The sequence below is a fragment of the Schistocerca piceifrons genome, chromosome 3, assembly GCF_021461385.2.
Source record: "Schistocerca piceifrons isolate TAMUIC-IGC-003096 chromosome 3, iqSchPice1.1, whole genome shotgun sequence".
NCBI classification, from domain to species: Eukaryota; Metazoa; Arthropoda; class Insecta; order Orthoptera; family Acrididae; genus Schistocerca; species Schistocerca piceifrons.
This window is the reverse complement of record NC_060140.1, coordinates 352,169,340-352,193,448: the sequence shown is the minus strand read 5'-3', so window position 1 is coordinate 352,193,448 and position 24,109 is coordinate 352,169,340.

Here is a 24,109-nt window from a genome sequence, read left to right as displayed (position 1 = left end):
ATCCACCGTCGTCTTTGGGTGCTGTTTTTTTTTTGTTTTATTGTTTTTTTCACGAAGTCCGATTTACCACAGAGAGAAGAAACACGGTTAAAAATACATTAGTGGATGCTTAACAAAAAAAAAAGCCATGCTCAAGCGCCGAGAGTTTGGATCAAATTTTGTGAGATTTATTCCTATAATTCACTGTATTGTCTCTATCCAGGAACGAATGAGCCAAAAAGAAATTAATTAAATTGGCGACTTCGTGTCTGAACGCATTGTTATATGTAGTATATTGTCTTCCTTTTGTTACTTGTTTATTGGATACCACAAACTGGACACGAGACCGGAATACACTGAAGTAAGACGAATTGTATGTCGACACCTGAAATTACGCTGCAATCGCGGATACAAGGTAAGGCATCGCATCTTTACATCAGCGGTCTTCCCCAAGCGCTTTGTATTATCGTAGCTTGCTTGGTAGATATATCACAATTTTCCATTTTCATACCAGTGATTTTAAGCTACATCGCGGGTTCCAAAATTGTTTTCAGTATTCATACACTTCCACAATACAGTTTTATCAGTTGACAATATGGCCGACATTAGTTCTGTGCGACTTAATATGGCGCGCAACCATTAGTGTTCAAAATTCCACCATTACTTACTACAGTAATTTTCTTGTTCAGACATTGTCGCACAGTGAGATTAATTTTTACAAAAATGGTTGGTTCAAATGGCTCTGAGGACTATGGGACTCAACTGCTGTGGTCATCAGTCCCCTAGAACTTAGAACTACTTAAACCTAACTAACCTAAGGACATCACACACACCCACGCCCGAGGCAGGATTCGAACCTGCGACCGTAGCAGCAGCGCGGCTCCGGACTGGAGCGCCTAGAACCGTCGGCCACCGCGGTCGGCTTAATTTTTACATTTATTCTGATTACACATACTTGTTTAAATTTTTATTGTGTCATGCATTATGTCCCCCCCCATGAACCATGGACCTTGCCGTTGGTGGGGAGGCTTGCGTGCCTCAGCGATACAGATGGCCGTACCGTAGGTGCAACCACAACGGAGGGGTATCTGTTGAGAGGCCAGACAAACGTGTGGTTCCTGAAGAGGGGCAGCAGCCTTTTTAGTAGTTTCAGGGGCAACAGTCTGGATGATTACTCATCTGGCCTTGTAACATTAACCAAACCGGCCTTGCTGTGCTGCTACTGCGAACGGCTGAAAGCAAGGGGAAACTACAGCCGTAATTTTTCCCGAGGACATGCAGCTTTACTGTATGATTAAATGATGATGGCGTCCTCTTGGGTAAAATATTCCGGAGGTAAAATAGTCCGCCATTCGGATCTCCGGGCGGGGACCACTCAAGAGGACGTCGTTATCAGGAGAAAGAAAACTGGCGTTCTACGGATCGGAGCGTGGAATGTCTGATCCCTTAATCGGGCAGGTAGGTTAGAAAATTTAAAAAGGGAAATGGATAGGTTAAAGTTAGATATAGTGGGAATTAGTGAAGTTCGGTGACAGGAGGAACAAGACTTTTGGTCAGGTGATTACAGGGTTATAAATACAAAATCAAATAGGGGTAATGCAGGAGTAGGTTTAATAATGAATAAAAAAATAGGAGTGCGGGTTAGCTACTACAAACAGCATATTGAACGCATTATTGTGGCCAAGATAGACACAAAGCCCATGCCTACTACAGTAGTACAAGTTTATATGCCAACTAGCTCTGCAGATGATGAAGAAATTGATGAAATGTATGACGAGATAAAAGAAATATTCAGGTAGTGAAGGGAGACGAAAATTTAATAGTCATGGGTGACTGGAATTCGTCAGTAGGAAAAGGGAGAGAAGGAAACATAGTAGGTGAATATGGATTGGAGGGGAAGAAATGAAAGAGGAAGCTGCCTTGTAGAATTTTGCACAGAGCAAAACTTAATCATAGCCAACACTTGGTTCAAGAATCATAAAAGAAGGTTGTATACCTGGAAGAATCCTGGAGATACTAAAAGGTATCAGAGATCGACAGGAAGTGCAAAATGGCTAAGCAGGGATGGCTAGAGGACAAATGTAAGGATGTAGAGGCTTGTCTCACTAGGGGTAAGATAGATACTGCCTACAGGAAAATTAAAGAGACCTTTGGAGAGAAGAGAACCACTTGTATGAATATCAAGAGCTCAGATGGCAACCCAGTTCTAAGCAAAGAAGGGAAGGCAGAAACGTGGAAGGAGTATATAGAGGGTTTATATAAGGGCGATGTACTTGAGGACAATATTATGGAAATGGAAGAGGATGTAGATGAAGATGAAATGGGAGATACGATACTGCGTGAAGAGTTTGACAGAGCACTGTAGGACCTGAGTCGAAACAAGGCCCCGGGAGTAGACAACATTCCATTAGAACTACTGACGGTCTTGGGAGAGCCAGTCCTGACAAAACTCTACCATCTGGTGAGCAAGATGTATGAGACAGGTGAAATACCCTCAGACTTCAAGAAGAATATAATAATTCCAATCCCAAAGAAAGCAGGTGTTGACAGATGTGAAAATTACCGAACTATCAGTTTAATAAGTCACAGCTGCAAAATACTAACGCGAATTCTTTACAGACGAATGGAAAAACTGGTAGAAGGAACCTCGGGGAAGATCAGTTTGGATGCATTAGAAATGTTGGAACACGTGAGGCAATACTAACCTTACGACTTATCTTAGAAGAAAGATTAAGAAAAGGCAAACCTGCGTTTCTAGCATTTGTAGACTTAGAGAAAGCTTTTGACAATGTTGACTGGACTACTCTCTTTCACATTCTAAAGGTGGCAGGGGTAAAATACAGGGAGCGAAAGGCTATTTACAATTTGTACAGAAACCAGATGGCAGTTATAAGAGTCGAGGAGCGTGAAAGGGAAGCAGTGGTTGGGAAAGGAGTGAGACTGGGTTGTAGCCTCTCCCCGATGTTATTCAATCTGTATATTGAGCAAGCAGTAAAGGAAACAAAAGAAAAATTCGGAGTAGGTATTAAAATTCATGGAGAAGAAGTAAAAATTTTGAGGTTCGCCGATGACATTGTAATTCTGTCAGAGACAGCAAAGGACTTGAAAGAGCAGTTGAACGGAATGGACAGTGTCTTGAAAGGAGGATATAAGATGAACATCAACAAAAGCAAAACGAGGATAATGGAATGTAGTCAAATTAAATCGGGTGATGCTGAGGGAATTAGATTAGGAAATGAGACACTTAAAGTAGTAAAGGAGTTTTGCTATTTAGGGAGTAAAATAACTGATGATGGTCGAAGTAGAGATGATATAAAATGTAGACTGGCAATGGCAAGGAAATCGTTTCTGAAGAAGAGAACTTTGTTAACATCGAGTACAGATTTAAGTGTCAGGAAGTCGTTTCTGAAAGTATTTGTATGGAGTGTAGCCATGTATGGAAGTGAAACATGGACGATAACTAGTATGGACAAGAAGAGAATAGAAGCTTTCGAAATGTGGTGCTACAGAAGAATGCTGAAGATAAGGTGGGTAGATCACGTAACTAATGAGGAGGTATTGAATAGGATTGGGGAGAAGAGAAGTTTGTGGCACAACTTGACTAGAAGAAGGGATCGGTTGGTAGGACATGTTTTGAGGCATCAAGGGATCACAAATTTAGCATTTGAGGGCAGCGTGGAGGGTAAAAATCGTAGAGGGAGACCAAGAGATGAATACATTAAGCAGATTCACAAGGATGTAGGTTGCAGTAGGTACTGGGAGATGAAGAAGCTTGCACAGGGTAGAGTAGCATGGAGAGCTGCATCAAACCAGTCTCAGGACTGAAGACCACAACAACAACAATGCATTATGTGTGGCATGCTGTTGACCAGAAAACAATTAGCAAAGATGGAGAATCAAAGGCTGCGAACATAGACGCAGTCCGACTCTGACATGCCACTAAATAGTGAAAGTGACGTTACGCTTGACTCTAATACTGGCGAGCGACATATTATTGACTATTCTGGTGACGCAAATTCAGAAAATAGACTATCCACCAGTAGTATGCCTAAATCTAGTTCCACGCCCATTTTGGTGTCTGACGTCATGTCTAACGACGTTGTGGGGGCACAACAGTTCACATCACTAGTATTGGCAGTATGTTCGATGTTATTATGGAACAGATGAACGAACAAAAACACATGGATGACTGACACTAAAAATCAGATGGAATCCATTCAGAATCAAATGACACAACACAACTTACGTACAACCAGTGTGTAATGACGGTAATAGCAACCAAAACGCACAGTTTGGTAATGAATACAAGTACATTTATGACGCATACACACTGCACACTACCTACTCACAACAATAACAGTTCGCATCTCGACATGACACACTGCATTGCAATCGTGATAATTATGAACCTGCCATTCGCCAGTTGAAGCTTACAGTAATCATTCTGAAACTAAATATTACTGTAATTCCAAGGAAGAGGAGAGCCTCACAAAACCAGACAATTTCAACCATTTATACCTTAAAAAAGAACCGTACATCCTGTCATATTTCTTAAAACATTGAGAAATGCATTTCTTCGTACATGGAGTGACCATAAGAGGATATCTTATGTTGTCAGTTACATCCAAGGCGACGCAGATATTTGGACGTATAATGAAGCCGACAGACGCTTCACGTACGAACAGTTTGAGAGTCTTTTTATCTAAATTTTGGTCACAATCTGTACAGAAACGACTTCGTAGGCGCATTGTAGATCCTGAACCCTTCAATTCTGAACACGGCAATTTGCGCCGGTAGTTTGAGAAATATTTAAATATGGGACATTTCCTTGACGAGCCGGTTGCAACGCGCGACGTGCTCCGTGCATTGAAGGCAAGACTGCCGTTTAATATCAAAGAAAAACTTCTGCACATCCCAGACAACGATGCAGAGTATTTTCTCACAGTGCTCGAATCTGTTAATATGCTTTACGAGGACCAGCGTTCCGGACGGCAAAACAATTGCTACAATGTTTAGGTGCATCAGCGCCATGCAAAATACGCAGTGTAGTCAACCCAATTCCGGCGCGCCGGCTGCCGTCCGACACGCAAACCAACGCTTCAAATGGCAAATTTATATACACAACAGAACCAACATGCTCATCTCAGCAAAAACAGCAATTACAACACTTATTCTACTCATGGCAATCCAGATAAGATGGATTCAGAAACTTGCCTACCAGTTTTCTGAGAGAGATCATCTGCCGCATCGATTCATGAAGAAGAAAAGATATCCATTAAGAAATGGTGTTAAACGTGTATGAAGCATATTCCTACTATGTCCTTGCAAGTTCATGAAACAATATCGATTGCAGGAAGGAACGTGTTACTGAATTTATTGTTAAATGTGGGGAAATACTAGATGAATATTAGAACATCTTTTTACTGTTGAGCAAATGTATAGCATGGTGAAGCCGCATTATACACATAGTCTACAGAAATTACACGAAAAGGCCAAAACCAAGCGGACGCAATCACAAGCGGAGAAAGAGGTCTTACAAAGATATGTGTATGTGCACTGAATGCAGCAGGCACATTCATACCTCCGATGTTAATACTTTAGCGCAGCAGGAGTAATGTCTTTAAACTAAACACAGCATTTGGAGGCCCGAAAAGTGGGTGGATAATATTTAACTGTTTATTAGGTAGCTAGGACATTTCATTAGACGTAGAAAAGTAGGAGAAAGGTGCCAGAAGGAAAATTAACTTTTACTGGATGGTCAAAGCACACAAACCCAAACTTTAGAGGGAAATCAGCAGTCTCGTGATAATGGTATAATCACGCTATCATTTCTTGCTTACAACATTTACTAAAATACTAAAACACAGCAACACTGAAGTGGCGTTTTCATGGCTGCGTTTAGATGCTGGCAGTTTCATAGAACAAGCTAACATGACATAACTCCTGGGTAATGCATACACCAGAACAGCTTGTATAGACATAGTACTAGGTTGTTTTAAGACAACAGGCTTGTGGCCATGTGATAGAAATGTCTTCAAAGAAGAAGAATTTGTAGTTGCTACTGTACATATTGTTGACCAATCAGACCAGGAGTCACCTGACTGAACTGAAACAACAATGCGAAAATCTGGAAGGCCTGCTAACGTTGCAACACCACTGAGTGAACGATCTGGACCTTCTACAGCCTCTCAAGAATGTGGACCCGAAAACAATTAACAGTCAAAAAATAGTTATTCGGGCATTTTGCCTCCTATCCTCTGTATAACAGCTATCAAGAAAAATACCAAATAAACTAAACGGAATTAAGACCAAGGCCTTACAGAAAGAAAATAGAAGCCAAAGAAAAGGCAAAATGAAGACGACCCCTGTACACAAACTTATAAAAAAGAGACTGATAAATGACAACTTAAGAACAATAAAAAACAAAGGACACAATCAGTTATGTCATCTGTGTAAGAAAGATCGAAAAAAAAACATGTTTCAATCTACAAAATGTAACGGTTGGGTACACGACCCGTGGGCTGGCATGGAGGGTAAAATTATGGAACACTTTTGAGATACCTGTGTTCAAACCAACTGATTTTCCATACGCTACTTCAAGCAATTTAATTTGATAAGAATTTATATTTCGTGTTCAATGTGTAATTACATAGCGTGTAGTTATGGAATTGAAGACCCAAACGGCATCTGCGGCGGAGAAGAAGGACTTCGGAACGGCGTAGATGGCGGAAGAGGCAAACCTGTAGCGTCTGTATTCCAGAGGAGCGGCTGCAAAAGGCGTCTGACTCCATGTTAGGGGCGGCTTCATTTAAACAGTGGAAGGCAAAGGGAAACTACCACTGCTATTTTCCCAGGACAACCTCATGGCTTTACGCAGTCTTAAATTATATTTCGGAGTAAGTTCCCCTGTCGGATCTCCGGTGGATGGGAGGGGAGGGGGGTGGGAGAAGAGCCTCGGAATGTAACGATCAGTGTAAACCACCCCTGCGAAGCGTTAAAAGAGTAGCAACTTGGAATGTGCGAGGTCTCTTGCAGACAGGAAAGCTTCATGAGATAGACATATTTTGACTCAGCGAGACACACTGGAGAGGATACGGCACTTCATAACTCAAGAAAAGAACACAGTACATTTTTCTGGATGTGAGGAATGAGTCGAAATGGCGTTGCTATAGTGATTCCTAAGAACCTCTGTAATGCTGTCAGGAGCTATGATCCCGTTTGCGACAGATTAATCCCCATTAAAACGAAAGCTACTCCGTGCAATGTCAACATCGTTCAGATTTATGCTTCCACAGTAGCTTCATCAGACATAAAAATAGATGAATTCTATGAGCTGCTAGAAAATACTATCAGAAAGATACTCGAAAAGTCATCCAAGGTGAGTTTAATGCAAAGATGGGTGAGACTGTAGATGATGGAGACATAAGATCTGTGTTTGAACTTCACAGCTTGGGAGTGAGAAATGAGCTAGGGGAGCGGCTACATCATCCACGGCATCGATGCACATGGATCTCTCCAGGGGAGACACATTTTGGTGAGACAACGCTGGCGTACTTCGGACCTAGATTGCAAGACCTGTCCTGGAGAAGACTGTGGCAGTGACCATATCATGCTGTAAATGAAAATGAAGGTAAAACTGAAAGTGACCAAAAAGAAAAGACTAAGGCAGATTCGTCTGACAGATAAAAACTAGTCTCAAAGAATTTGGAGAAAGAATAAGACACAAACTCCAAAAATTAACAGAGGAAGGAGTAGCTCCCAAAATGTGGGACACAATGAAAAAATAATCAGTTAATCTCTCCCTGAACAGGTTGCTAAGACCCCTCAAGCGAAGAATCCCTGGATTTTGAACAATACTCTACTACTCATCGAAGAACGGAGCACATTAAAGAAGCGTGGCATATAAACCGCTCAAGATGAAGAAGCATACAAAGAACTTTGCCGCAAAATACAGCGCAGCTGCCGAATTGACGAGACAGTATCTAACCAGTATTTGTGATGATATAGAACAACATCAAAAATTTAATGAAACGCATGACCTATTTAAGAAGGTAAACAGCATCACCCGAGAGTTCAGACCACGCACGTGGATGTAGAAGATATAGATAGCACTATTATTAGTGACCACCAATTAGCAAAAGCTAGGTGGAAACAACATTGTATTGCAAATGAAACAACATCGAAGAAGAGAACATTTGTATGGAATGCAATAAAGAACCTGATATTTTGTACAGTGAAAGCAAAAATGCCATCAAGCATCTGAAGAACAACTAATCGCCAGGTATAGATGGTATTTCCAGAGAAACGCTGACTGCGATGGGAGAGGAAGGTATGCATGCCCTTTATTTAATACGTAATAAGGTGTAGAAAACGGGTGAATGGCCTAAACACTGGACTACATCTGTCCTAATTCCTCTGCACAAAAAATGATCAGTTAGGGACTGCTGTAACTATAGGATCGTAGCATTAATATCACATGCTAGTAAAGTCCTCCTGTATATAATAAATCAACGCCTAAAAATTTTTCTGCAGTCTCAGATTTCCGCAGAAAAAGCGGGTTTCGTGTCAGGTAAAGGCACTCAAGAGGCAGTCTTGAATTTAAGGCATATAATTGAAAAATATTATGAGTTCTGTGTCCCTGCCTACATCTGCTTCCTAGATTATAAAAAGGCCTTTGATTGTGTCATGTGGGACAAGTTGTGGCATGTGCTCAGCGAGTCTGGGGTTCCAAAACACCTGGTATCCTTACTAAAAGGTCTCTATAATAACCATACCACAACCATAAAAGTAGATGGTGAATACTCGGAATTTTTCGATGTGATAAATGGCGTCCGACAAGGTTGCATACTGTCACCTCAGCTCTACAATATTTTTGCAGGGTGTGTAATCAGGAAAGCGCTGGATGGTTGGGACGGTGGGATTTCAATTGGCGACAGGAAAATCAACAGATGATACTACACTCATAGCAGGAAGTGAAGAAGAACTTGGTAATCTGTTCTCAAGAGTGAAAGATATTAGTCTAAACCTTGGCCTAGAGATAAACGTAAGAAACCAAACTAATGGTTATAAATCGCGAAGGCATCGATCAAAACCAACTTACAGGATGCTTAAGGAATACGGAGATAGTGAATGATTATATATATCTAGGCTCTCTAATCAACTGCACAGGAAAGTGTGTTAAAGAGAGAAGACGACGAATCATTCTTGGCCGAGCCGTAATGGTCAAACTCACTGAGATATGGCGGAATCGGAAAAAATCCAAGACAACGAAAATGCGTTTGGCAGAAGCATTGGTGTTTCATGTATTCTTATACGGATGCGAGACCTGGACCGTGAAAGGTAGTGATAAGAGCCGCAATGATGCCTTCGAGATGTTGTTGGTGGAGGATGGTACGTTTAGTGTGGACCCAAAAAAGTACAAATGTTTCAATAACAGAAGAAATTAAAATCACAAGAAGGTTATCTTATCGTGTCAGAAAAAGATATCTTCAGTTCCTTGGGCATATCTTGAGAAGGAAACTGGATAATTTAGAGAAGACCAACGTGCAGGTAAAACTGAGGACAGAAGGCCACATGGGAGAGCAGCAAACAGATGGTTGGATCACACGAAGAAGATAACCAACCTGCCTCTTCACATCATACTAAGAAAGGCCGAAGATGGCTGGGGATGGAGACATCTGTCTGCAGTTTGATCTACGTAAGAATGAATGAGGAAATTAGGTTACGATACTCACCAATGAGTAAAACGACTAATGATGATGAGCTATGGAAGAAACTTTACGTTTATAGTTTGTTATTTGTTGTTGTGACTTTATGTTACATTATTGTGTGGATTTATTGTGTCGTCGTTCACTTCTTAATCTAAGTTCGACTTACGCTGTATGGGTTACGGATTAGGAAATCAAGTGCCTTAATCGTGCCACTGATTCAGATTTGGAAACGGCTGAAAACTCATTTTGAGGAAAGTTTTTTTCATTTGTACGGCAGGGTTGACCATTTAAAAAATAAAGATTCAGTGTACACAAAACAAAGTGTATTATTCAAATTACTCTATCAAATACAGTAATTTTCCCTTAAGGATGCGACCTGGGCAACCTTACCCTACTAGAAGACTGCTCTTGGCCAGGAATGCCCTTTTTGCCAGTGATAGCCTGATATTATGTCCTCCTTGCTCCGTCCGTTATGGATTATTTTGCTGCCTAGTGAATAGGATTCCTTAACTTTATCTACTTCGTGATCTCCAATCCTAATGTTAAGTTTCTCACTGTAATCATTTCTGCTACTTCTCGTTACTTTCGTCTTTCTTCAATTTACTCTCCATTCATCTTCTGTACACATCATCAGACTGTTCATTCAGTTCAACACATCCCGTAATTCTTCTTCACTTTCACTAAGGACAGCAGTGCCATCAACGAATCTGAACACTGATATTTCAGTCCCACTCTTGAAACCTTCTTTTATTTCCTTCATTGCTTTTCGACATACATACTGAACAGCGGAGGCGAAAGACTACATTCCTGTCTTACACCCTTTTTAAGCCGAGCATTTCGTTCTTTATCTTCCATTCTTATTATTCCCTCTTCGTTCTTGTACGTATTATATATTACCCGTCTTTCCCTACAACTTACCCCTATTTTTCTCAGATCTTTTCCAGGTCACAAAATCCTATGAACGTGTTTACTCCCGTTACCAACTGCAACGTCAGGCCTGTCTGGTACCTTTACCTTTCCTAAAGCCAAACTGATCGTCATTTAACATCCTCAATTTTCTTTCCATTCTTCTGTATATTATATTCGTGAGTAACTTGGCAATATAAGCTGTTAAGCTGATTATACAACAGTTCTCGCATTTGTCGGTTGTAGAAATCTTCGGCATTGTGTTGACGATGTTTCTTCGAAAGTCTGATGGTATGTCGACAATGCCATACATTCTATACGCCGTGAATAGCCGTTTTGTTGCCACTTCCCCCAATGAATTTAGAAATCCTGATGGAATGTTACCTATCCCTTCTGCCCTATTTGCTTTTATGTCTTCCAAAGCTCATGGAAATTCTGAATTTAATACTGACCGCCAATGTTTTTCTTTTCGACTCTTGTTTCTTCTTCTGTCATGTCATCAGACCAATCCTTCCCCTTATAGAGGCCTTCAGTGTATTCTTTCCACCTGTCCGCTCTCTCCTCTTCATTTAACAGCGAAATTCCCATTACACTCTTGCTGTTACCGCGCTTGCCTTTTAATTTCACCGGAGGTTGTTTTGACTTTTCTGTATGCTGACACAGAACCTCCGACAATAATTTCTTTTTCGATTTCTTCATATTTTTCATGTAGCCATTTCGTCTTAGCTTCCCTGGACTTCCAATTTATTTCATTCCAAAGCGACTTGTATTTCTCTTTTCGTGATTGTATTTCTTCTTTCATCGGTCAGCTGAAGTATTCCTTCTTTTACCCATGAGTTCTTCGCAGTTTCCATCTTTGTACCAATTTTCTTTCTTTCCAACTTCTGTGACTGCCATTTTTAGAGCTCTCCATTCCTCTTCAACTGAACTACCTCCTGACATACTCATTATCAGAATATCTGTAGCCTCAGAGAGTTTCATGCCTATCCCTCCATTCCATTGTACTTCTGTATTCCACTTCTTTGCGCACTGATTTTTCCAGACTAGTTTCTCAAACTTCAGCTTACAACAGAGGTATTATAAGAACGCCCTGTCTGTAGCAAATGTTTTTATAAGCTCTAGATGGCAGAAAATTGAGTTTCGGTATCACAACGTCTAAAATTGAGGTCTTCTGTACAAATTTTCCCTTGTATTTTAGACTTTTCTTTCCGATAACTCAGAAAACAGTATGACTAAAATCTCATGTTTGGGCAAATAAGTTAAACATTCCTTCACAGGAGGATACACAACACCACACATCTTAAACGAAACACACTTTGCTTCTAAAGATTAACACGTCATTCGAATTCAAAAAGTAATTCGCCGGTAAATGAAAAGTTGGAAACGGATAAGATTAGACCACTTAATATTACGTTCTTGTTTCTTCCCCTCACGCTCGCCATTTACCACAGTTTTTAATAGTTCCCCTTCCCATATTAGCAACATGGTTTAGTGGCCACGAAAAATCAACCCTTCACCATTCGCTAGCTGCACGAAGCTGAGTTACCTGCAGTGAGTGAGAACTGTTACATTGTCCCGGTAACTGCTCTCACTGTCTGCCTTCTCATCCAAAGTTGCTGCAACGTATGCTGGCAATATTAGTTTCATCAAACGCAGAACAATTTTGCAGAAACGATGAGGGAATCTGCTTTTAATAACCGAGCCCGGTGTTTACCGAAAATGTTTTATACAAAACACAGTGAAACCTGATGCTGGACAAAGCAGGATGTGATCCAATTGCTCTTCTATAATATTTCCCTGTTTTATCGACTCGTTCAGTGTATATACAGTTGTCTTTCCTCTACATATATTTCCAGTACGTAACGTACAATGCATTCAAATGAGAACTTGTGTATTTTGTCTCCATGTTATAGAAACCTGAATTATACTCACTTCGTGTGATGGTGTATGGGTCATCAGTGAGCTTACGAGTCCGTATCATTTATCGCATACTTCTTACTTTATTACGGGCCACAGGAGCTTGCTGTTCCTGCAGTTTAATTGCATTAGTCTCAATTAGACGGATTTCACATATGTTTCGAAACCAATAATTACTTACAAATTCACTCCACTTAAAGAGAAGTACGTACAAAAGCTCTGGCACCTAATGGGCTAGCACCTAATGGGATACCAGCGACACATTCACTGAGAAGACTCTAGAAACAGAGTTTCTCATACAGAGGTTAGCTTCGAAAACATGCTCTTATACATGTCATGTCTGTTTCCAATTAATCTGTTATTTTATGACGAAATGGCACATGAAATGTTTCTTCCGGCAGTCATCCACAGAAATTTGCAGTAACTTTTACTTTATAATATTTGTTCGCTGATTGCGAACTCTTTGGCATCATCGGTATTTGTTATAGATAAACTACCTATTATACGCCAGGTTAGCTGAGAGCGCTAATGTGCTGCTTCCTGGACTCGGGTAAGCGCACCGGACCCGTATCGGATACGCCCGGCGGATTAACGACGGAGGCCAGAGTTCCGGCCAGCCTGGATGTGGTTTTTAGGCGGTTTTCCACACACCACTAGGTTAATACCAGGGTTGTCCCCACCTCCCGCCTCTGTTACACGGCTCGCAGACATCTGAACACATTCACACTATTCCATGGATTACACTAGCCACAGACAGTTGGGGTACACTCATCCCATCCCAGGGGGTATGGGGTGACAGCAGGAAGGGCATCTGGCCACCCCTTAAATTAACCTTGCCAAATCCGATTGACCATGCCGACCTTGCGTCACTGCCGGACAAAGGCACAAGCAAACGAAAAGAAGAAAGAAATTACCTATTCGTGACTCATGAGAATTTCTACCGAACAGGGACTCGTACCCAGATTTCCCGCTTCTCCCGAGCAGTCGCTTTAACGACTTAGGCTGTCCGTGCACGCTCCCCAGGCTGATCGAAGCATCTATACGTCACATTGCCTACATCCTCCAATGCTCGCACATTTCGTGGCTCCCACAACAGGGAGAATGAGACTACAAGGAATCACTACCAGTTTTATTGTCGTTGATTTTGTACATCGAAGCTTGTAGTAATTATTTTGTTTTATAATGTCTCCAGGCATGCGCGTCTCAAGGGACACACATTGTAAAATATAATAACTTTTACTTTCTTTGTTACGTTTTAAATAGCTGCGCAGTACGCTTGATTCGCACTGTACTTAATGACAGTTACATTTACAGTGCCTCGCAGGCAACAAAATTATTCTGGAAATGTGACTGTGTCAAGATGTTAAAGAAGGGTGCTGCTTAACGTTTCCAGTATTACGAGGGTAAGACTATTATTATCCGCAAAGTAGTTGTAAAATTTTATTGTAATCAAGTAGTAAACTTATAAGAACATCATTTTTTCGACATAATCTCCTTCCGTTTCAACGCACTTGGTCCATCGTTGTACAAGCTTCATGATGCCCTCATAAAAGAAGGTTCTCGGTTGAGTAGCGCGCCAGGAATGCACCGCTTCTTTCACTGCTTCGTCCGAGGCAAATCGACGGCCCATTAATGCCTCCTTGAGTGGCCCAAACAAGTGAGAGTCAGAAGGGGCAAGATCGGGAATATATGGAGGATGATCCAGTAGTTCTGGAGCGTTTCGGCAGTGTGGGCAGCAGTATACGCGACGGGCATTGTCGTACAACAACACAACACCTTTTGACAGCAATCCACGGTGTTTGCTTCGAATTGCAGGCTTTAGCCTGGCAGCAAGAATCTCGCTGTAACGTACACTGTTCATCGTTGTGCCCCTTTCCCCATAATGTTCCAGTACTGGACCTTGTGCATCCCAAAACACCGTAAGCATCAGTTTTCCTGCGGACGGTTGGCTCTCAAACTTTTCTTGCACGGCAAATTTTGATGTTTCCACTCCGTACTCTGCCGTTTACTCTCCGTCTCGTAATGATGGATCCATGTTTCGTCACCATTAATGATCCTGTCTAAGAAGTTGTCCCCTTCGTTACCAAAGCGATCCAAATGTTTTTTGCAGATGTCCAAGTTCCTTTGTTTATGCAATTGTGTGAGTTGTTTTGGGACCCATCTTGCACAAACTTTATGAAACCCAAGTCTGTTGTGGATCATTTCGTAGGCAGAACCGTGACTAATTTGCAGACGATGTGCCACTTCGTCAACAGTTAATCGTCTGTCTAAGAGAATCATTTCACGTGAACCCACAATGATTTCTTCGGTTATGGCGGTAAACGGTCGTCCGTCTCCTTCATCGTGCGTAACACTTGTGCGACCATTTCAGAATTTTTCAAATCATTCGTAGACAATCCGTTGTGGCAAAACACTCTTCCCGTATTGTCCCGAAAGTCTTCGATGAATTTCAGCCCCTTATATTTTTTCCGACCGCAAAAAACGGATCACTGAACGTTGCTCTTCTTTGGTGCAAATAGACAGCGGAGCAGCCATGGTTAACAGCACGCCAGCGATAGCGAAACTAACCCAGCAGATTGAAAATTGCAAAGATATGACAACAAATAAACAAAGCATGCGTCATCAACATAAAACGACATTATTACCAAAAGAAACAAAAATGTCACTAAATTGCGGATAACAATTGACCTACCCTCGCAAAAGCGGAAACGATGAACAGTTTGTAGCCTCTTTACTTCATCTTTCAGTTCTTATACTTTTAGATCGAGGAGCATTTAGTTGAGTGCAGTTGTTTACCATAGAGAATAAGATTGATGAAGAAAATTAATATTTTTGCATAGGTACTGCATAGAGTACATAATTGTATCTTTTTTATTATACGTCATTAGTACTCGCACAGTAACATTTCCTTGCTGTTTTGTGCAGCAAGTTCAGGATAGAGTTTGTGTTCTCGTTTCCATCAATCTGTTATAGTCTCTCTCCGTTTGATATTACGAATAGGAACCACAGACAACAATCTACTTCTTTCCATACGTGAAGAACTTTTGTCTGACAGTTGTGAATAACTAGGCCCACATAACAATACAGAAATATCAGAAAGAGAAAATACTATTAATACTTAGCATTTACTTTTCACCGTTTTTGATTTATTCATACTTGCACCTGTCATCGCTTTCCCTACATTCCTGCATTGGCTACATAATTTCTCCGTTCTCCTGCCCTCATGGTCGACAAAAATAAAAATAATATAGTCACAAGTATCTACGTAAGACATTTCTTTTAAAAATAACAGTTTTCATGGCCAGTTTATTTTCTGTGCCATTTTTTCGTTACCTCAATCAACTGAAATGAATATGCGTTCGACAGTTATCGTTTTGTGTTGTTTCTTGACATAGTCAGGGAGGTAACATGGATCCCAAAAAGTTTAATGAAGCTAAAAATGGTAAAGATAAAAGCTTTTATTCGCCCAGATGTTATACAGTTGCGGTCTAGAATATTAACAGATTTTGTTTAGAAAGTTTTTACCTTCATGAAACTATCCCTTACTTTGATATTTAGCTTTCCTTTTCATCTGAAACTGAAGAATACTCAGTATTGTAGAACACTCAGTATAATGTCGTTTATTGAAACTTCTCGAAATATCACTACATACACACAAAGAAAACAAATAACATGTAGACGACCATTCATCAAGAACGTCGGTGGGGTCCGTCGATGCTGGTCCTAGCTCGGCGACGAACTGGCTGTACTGCTGCTGCGCTGGCCTTATAAAGCCGGTGGCGGCCGGCGGAGTACTCCAGCTTTACCTGTATCTGTGATGCGACCTCTGCAGAAAAAGGTTCGCATTACTCTCTAGCAAGTTCTGTTTATTCTGAAGAATTGTTTTCCTCTTGGTTGCGCCTGCAAGTGCTTGTGTATGTTATATGGTACACAGGGGTGCGTTGAGTGTAGTCTGCCTGAAAGGGGCCATCTGTGGCAGACGTAACAGAAACTACGTCTACATGTCAACTCAGCAATACAGACATAAGTGCCTGGAAGAACCACCTACAAAGTCACTACCGTTCGACTCTCGTACAGCACGCTGAGAAAACCAACACTTAAATATTTCCGCTCGAACAATCATTTCTGTTATTTTATTACGATGATCTTTTCCCGTATGTAGGAGAATGTCAGCAAAGTATTTTCACATTCCGCTAAATAGCAGTGGTGTGCATTTGTCAGTTATTCCTGTATTTGTTTAACCACTGTTCTGAGATATTTTTCGAACTTAACTCGGTTATTTCCTACTGAATTTTCTAACGTGCGTCTATTTAGATGAAGAAACATCTTTATTATAAATGCTGTACGATACTTGTAAAAATTATTTTAACCTCCGTAGCATATTTACACGATTCTCATTAGTTACATTGTCTTACATCACAAATACTCTTTCTATTTTGTCTTCTTTATCCACAAATTCTTTCAACTAAATTTCCTTTTCGTTAAGAATCGTTAAACATTTTGGAGACGGAGAAACCATATTCCGTTAATTATGTTTGGTGGTCATCATTTATAATCAGTTCATTATGTGGCAATACATTGACGATATGCCTCTGACTATTCATTTTCTTCTAAAGAGTTTGATGCGAGCCGTCAAGAATTCACTTCCTGTGCCCCTTTTTTCATCTGACAGTAGCATTTGCACCCAACATCGTAACATCCTCAACTACATCTGTCCGTCGCTGCGGATTTTATCCTACACCGCTCCTCAAATACTATGGAAGTTATTCTGCCGTCTCTTAAAACGTGTCCCATCGTCCTGTCCCTTACTCTTGTCAGTGTTTTCCGCTCGTAACTGAACCTCCAGAGACTCTCTTCATTTCTTATCAGTCCGTGTATGTAATCTCGACTGGTCCACAGAATACCAAGGACACATGGACAGATAAAATACTGAAGTATTTAAGACAGGGATTGTTATGAAAACTTATCTGTGAACTAATAAAGAGTGATATTCCATATGTATATATGATTTTAACAGTAGAAAGTTAAGCCATCACCACTAACCTACCTCAACACGATATTTGTACACATAAACCCAGCAATAGTATTTGTTTGCTGTGCTGTCTCTGTCAATGTCTCCACATTAACAGAGGTCTGCGCTAAAGGCTGAGAGAGAGGGCTCGTCCCCATAGACTCTTGGACATATATAGAGAAGGAAGTCAGAGAAGTGGCGTCACAAATAGAAATGGAACGAAATGAAATTGGTAATCGGTAGAGAGAGGGGCTGTAACGAGTAGACGTAAGAGAGGGACTTACACCACATATGCTTCAATAGTGCAATGATGGTGCTTTCTAGAGACACGTGATGACAAGTCAAAACTGTCATACTTACAATACTTTTGTGCATGTGTGTGTGTCTGGGTGTGTGGGTGTGTGTATGTGTGTGTGTGTGTGTGTGTGTGTGTGTGTGTGTGTGTGTGTGTTTGCGCGAAGAACCAGTAATGTTACTTTATTCTGAGTTCTATGAAATTCTCCATTCCAGTACATGTGAACTGCAAGTCATATATGTTTGAGATCATAACAATATCTGGATAAAATATAAAATGGTAAAATTTCAGAACCAAAACACATTGTTTACATATTGATGTTACTGTAGATGAAATGAGCAGAAGTTTATTGATAGAGGATAGAAAGTAGCTCTGTGGACGACGTGGATAACATAATTTTTATCAACATGACTTAGGATAGCTTCTAATACTATGCTTGGCGTTTGTCTAATTTTTGAACGTATTTATCGTACATTTAACCATTTTATTGTTCTCTCCAGAGGTATAAGATGTGGAAAATGGACTGCTTTTGACATATGTAACAATGAGGGACGTTGGCAATGAATGGTCGAATTTACAATCTGCACAGACACTGCTTCATATCTCATGGCCAGATCCTTTGTGGTGACAGTACAATCGGTCATCCTGCGACCTCTTTCCTCTATTCGCTGTTTAACATTTTATGGTCATGTGTTAGCGGCATTTGAAAATTAGCCCATTACTCTTCTGTTATAAAATGTCCTGGGAGTCTTTAACATGAATTTCCTCCATTAGTATGCGTTTTGATAACGTTGTGCATACAGAGATCAAGCCACTGGGTTATTCCCGTCGTATCACGCACGTAACAGAATGTAATTACACCCGCACTCAGAGGACATAACGGAAAGTGTTGCTTTTCGTTGCCGGAGTCATGTACTACCCCATTTGTCCTGGGGTACCTGCGGCATACACGAAATAATGCAATTGGATTGCAAGTCTAATCACGTTAGGAATGTATGATCAGAGGATCATTAGACTGGTAGTGCAATGCTGACTTTTACTCTGCCGGTACTGAAGAGAATGATCATCATTAGTAAAAAAATAATTGGTGTCGGTGGTCATATTGGCATGCTAAGACACATTGCAGTGTTTGTCCTACACTTTTACGAAATACTAAGGAAGACTGATGTGAGTTGTAAACCGGCATCTTCCGGTTGACTTGTGTGGCCGTGCATACATCCCTGGTAACCAGCTCGGGTCATTGGTTACAAAGCTATGCTCTAAACGTCTGTAGTTTTAATTGTATAATTTAATTTAATTGCTGGAAACGGATTACAAGAGCTACCAAACAGCAATGCTAACGGTTCTGCTGTACGGTGTCTATAGACTGGATAACTGTCTATTCGTCGTAAGAAAGCTAGTGTGGAAGACGGTACAGTCGGAGAAGTTTATATTAGTGTACGAAAAATTCTAGTGACTGTAAATATGAGAATGCAAAGAATAACTATAAGTCTCTAGAGGGACAACCTGTCTTACTGTCAAAGATATAGAACGAATTATACGTTCCTGATATGTAAAGGAGGTAACGTAAATCGACACGACTTAGAACTTCACCTACTGAAGTTTCTTGTATATATAGTCCCCCCCGCGTGGACAATATCTAGAGGCATAATTCTGATTACGCGAAGGTGAGTTCTGCCTGTTTTCTTAGTAATACACACTTCAAAAAAATTTTTGCATCACCACGGTTCCGAGAGTTCCGGAACCAGTACAGAATTATGGAATAGAGAGCAACATAGATATCATTTCTGCCATTTTTATGGCTCATGGAAACCACACATTCCACACTCTTGTTGTACGTCCATACAGCGAGACATTCAGAGGTGGTGGTCCAGATTACTGTACACACCGATACCTCTAAGTAGCATGTCCTCATGCATCGGTGCATGCCTGTATTCTTCGTGGCATACTATCCACAAGTACATCAAGGCACTGTTGGTCCAGATTGTCCCGTTCCTCAACGGCAATTCGGGGTAGATCAGAGTGGTTGGTGAGTCACGTCGTCCATAAACATCCCTTTTTAATCTATCCCAGGCATGTTCGATAGGGTTCATATCTGGAGAACATGCTAACCACTGTGGTCGAGCGATCTCGTTATACTGAAGGAAGTCATTCACAAGATGTGCACGATGGGGGCGGGAATTGTTGTTCATGAAGACGAATGCATCGCCAACATGCTGCCGATATGGTTGCACTAACGGTCGGAGAATGGCATTTACCTATCGTACAGCTGTTACAGCGCCTTCCCTGACCACTAGCGGTGTAAGTCGGTCCCAAGTAATGCCACCCAAAAACATCAGGGAACCTCCACCTTGCTGCACTCGTTGAACAGTGTATCTAAGGCGTTCAGACTGACTAGGTTGCATCCAAACACGTCTCCGATGATTGTCTGCTTAAAGGCATATGCGACACTCATCGGTGAAGAGAATGTGATGCCAATCCTGAACGGTCCATTCGGCATATTGATGGGAGCATCTGTACCTCGCTGCATGGTGCCGTGGTTCCAAAGATGGACCTCGCCATGGACGTCGGGAGTGAAGTTGCACATCCTGCAGCCTGTTGCGCACAGTTGGAGTTGAAAGACTACGTCCTGTGGCTGCACGAAAAGCATTATTCAACATGGTGGCGTTGCTGTCAGGGTTCCTCCGAACCATAATCCGTAGGTAGCCGTCATCTACTGCAGTGGTAGTTCTTGGGCGGCCTGAGTGAGGCATGTCTTCGACAGTTCCTGTCTCTCTGTATCTCCTCCATGTCCTGACAACTTCTCGTTCGTTCACTCCGAGGCGCCTGGACACTTCCCTTGTTGAGAGCCCTTCCTGGCACAAAGTAATAATGCTGACGCGATCAAACCGCGGTATTGACCGTCTAGGCATGGTTGAACTACAGACAACACGAGCCGTGTATCTCCTTCCTGGTGGAATGACTGGAAATGATGGGCTGTCGAACCCCTCCGTCTAATAGGCGCTGCTCATGCATGGTTGTTTATTTCTTTGGGCGTGTTTAGTGACAGATCTGAACAGTCAAAGGGAATGTCTGTGATACAATATCCACAGTCAATGTCTATCTCCAGGAGTTCTGGGAACCGGAGTGATACAAAAAATTTTTTGATGTCTGTAATACCCATCACGAGGTGGCATTTCTTATTCATTATCTTTCGTTGGAAATCGATACTGCTTACAGAATTTCATAAAACGTCATTAACATGACGTGACGTAATTATTTCTACTAACATGTTCGTTTCTAAAACTATGACCTCACACACCCTAGTAATCAAGTGGTGGCTAAGTAATGATAAATAAATCGTCACCTTGCTGCATTGTGAATGACTGCCAGCGGCATGACATCAACACAACGTCGTAAACAGTGGGGTAGATGCTGTGTAACTGTATAAAAATGGGAATATCGTGGTTAATGTGGAATGAATACCAAAATTAAGTCTGTGCTGATGCCTCGAATGACACAATATTAAGCTGTTATTAACAAACACACAATTCCTAGACCGCAAGTGACGCGTTTTAACTTTTTTTTTTTAACAAAGAGCCACACCCTAGCCCTCAATAGACGCATTTGAACGTTATTTTTTGTTAACAAATAGACGTAAACGTAATGTAAAACCTTCCTCTATGCTGCCCAGCTACAGAGATTCCCATTTATAAAAGACGAAAATTGTGGAAAAATACGGAAAACAGTAAAATGGTCGAAAAGTACGTAAAATTTGGGAAAATACGAAAAAAATGAGGAAGATAGGGATAAATACGTAAAACTGTGGAGAATGAGAATGTTAAATATACGCCAAGGCGTAGTCTTAGTGGATGGGTCGAATGACAAAAGATTAAATTGTTGTTGACAGAATTCAAGTGATGTGACTTGCTATAAGGACTCTTCGATTCCTATTGGTTCATTGAGCTTTCCACCGTTATATTCTGCTCCCATTGAGTGAGAGAGGTAGGGAAGTAGTCCCGGCATTTTTGTCTCCTGTGGTTAGTATCGCAGAGTTGCCTAAAGTTTGGGTGAGGAGGTTGTTTCCCCCTGGGTGACTTTGATTAATTCGCTGTAGTTCACGGGGCGAGGGGAGCTGTTGGAGGTGACCAAGGAGCCCAAATATGTAACGTGACACCGAATGTGACAAGGTCTTTATCCAGCCCAGAACTCCCCTTATTATCATAGTGTTATGATACAGCTTCTCCAAACTTATAGCTCTCTTTTATTTTATTTATTTATTTATCATAAAAATTCCATAATAGGTTGGGTGGTAGTCTTCTGTCAGACGCTCGTGTTTCTTTTCAGCTCTGACATGCAGCAGGAAACATTTCAAAATCGGACTGTTTTTACTGGCATTACATTGAAGCATCGCCGTGCACGTACGTTATCTTAATAAGAAGTGTATGCTAACCTCGAGCGCATTTGAAATTTAAATTGCCTGATAACAGTTTCGGCAGACGAGGGAAACTCGTTTGAAATTCAGATCTATGTCAATTTTTGGACCTTAGAAGGCAATTTAGCACGAGGCCATTTCATCTCACATTGAAGAAAGCTATCTTGGAGCACAATCGAGAAGCCCGATGTATCCGCGTACTCTTTTCGGTCTCTCCGCATACGTTCGTACAACGCGAAAAGTGTACATAGTGCCGAATGAAATGAAAACAGCTTTGTGCTGCGACTGAGGTAACATTCCGATTTGCGTGAAATTGTATGAGGATAAAGAGTGCCTGCTTGTTTGCTTTACTTTTGTGTAACGTAATGTGAAAGGGAATCAGAGAAACAGCATAGCGAGAGCAGATAAATCTATGTGAATGTCCGAAACAAAATAAACGTCTCTCCGGTTACCAATTATTGCTCTCCTCTGACGCCTGAGATACCGCAGCTACAGAACAATTTCTAGTACAAATATTACTTATGCGTCAGCATACAAATACACAGTTTATTTACTGATTTGATTTTTATTTCTATATATCGTAAGCCCAATTTTAGTGAGAAATTGTTTTAGTGAGAAATTGTACTCCTCTTCCCTCTTAGAGTATAAGGTGGCTATGGATTTTTCCAAAGTTACCACGCCCTACTTCCATTCGAAATCTTTCTTTCATCAGTTTCAATGCAACGGAAATCCAGAAACACTAGTGTGATGTAAATCGATTTATAAAAATGAAAATACGAGTAGGTGAATTTCTATTGACACAAATGAACAGAAATATTCCACGTTCACTTAAAATAAAATGGTAATTTTTGAACATTATGTTATTTCTCGTTTATAAAACTTTAGATTTGGACATAAAATACTTTGGCACTATTCTCAGAAAGAAACTGGTGTCCTATCAATTGTGAGTTGTTAGCGGTTTACGAGGCCGTAGAGTATTTTCGGCCACCAGTGCAAGGCAGACATTTTACATTCGTAACTGATAACAAACCGATCACTAATTTCCTCCAATGTGCAAAAGATCAAGGATAACCTGGGTAGAGAGGCCAAATACTTTGCCTAATTTACAACCGATATGTGTCACATTTTGGAGAGTCATAACATTGCCACAGATTGCTTATCGCGAAATTGTACTAGTCTACAGATAGTAGCGTGAAATTGAATAGCAGCCAAACAACAAGAGGATACATCCTTATGCATTCTGCTTCGGTGTGAGCACACAGCTTTGTAACTGACACAATATTTGGTTCCACAGTGTATCACTGGCATTTGATGGGACACAACAAGGGGCATACAAAGTCCGTACATCGTAGTAGAATGTACATTAATAGTGTTTCGAGCGTCACATAATCTGCTTCATCCGAAAGTCATGGCAACGGCTAGATAGTAGCAAGCAAGGTGGTGTGGCCGAGAATACAGAAGGACTGTAGGGAATGAGCGCGCTTCTGGTTAGAATGTCAGCGCAAGAAAGCCAGCCGATGGCTCTTCACACCAATGAAGTAGTTCCCAGCGCGGCAACAACATTGTCGCACATACATATTGACATTCTAGGGCCATTACCATATTTGGACAGGCATCGTCATTTACTCACAGCAATCCATCGTTTCACGAGGCGGCCCGAAGCTATTGCTGTACCAAATATCTCGGCGGAGGTGGTGACAAAGTCACTGTTACGCGCATGGTTCCCGAGATTTTATGTCCCTCATATCATTACAACTGCTTGTGGAAGTTAGTTCGAGTCGCAGCTATTTCAGGAGCTCCTTCAACTATGTGCCTGCAACCATCTTCGCATCACCAGCTAACACCGCGTCAGTAATTGGATGCTCGTGACGCTGCAC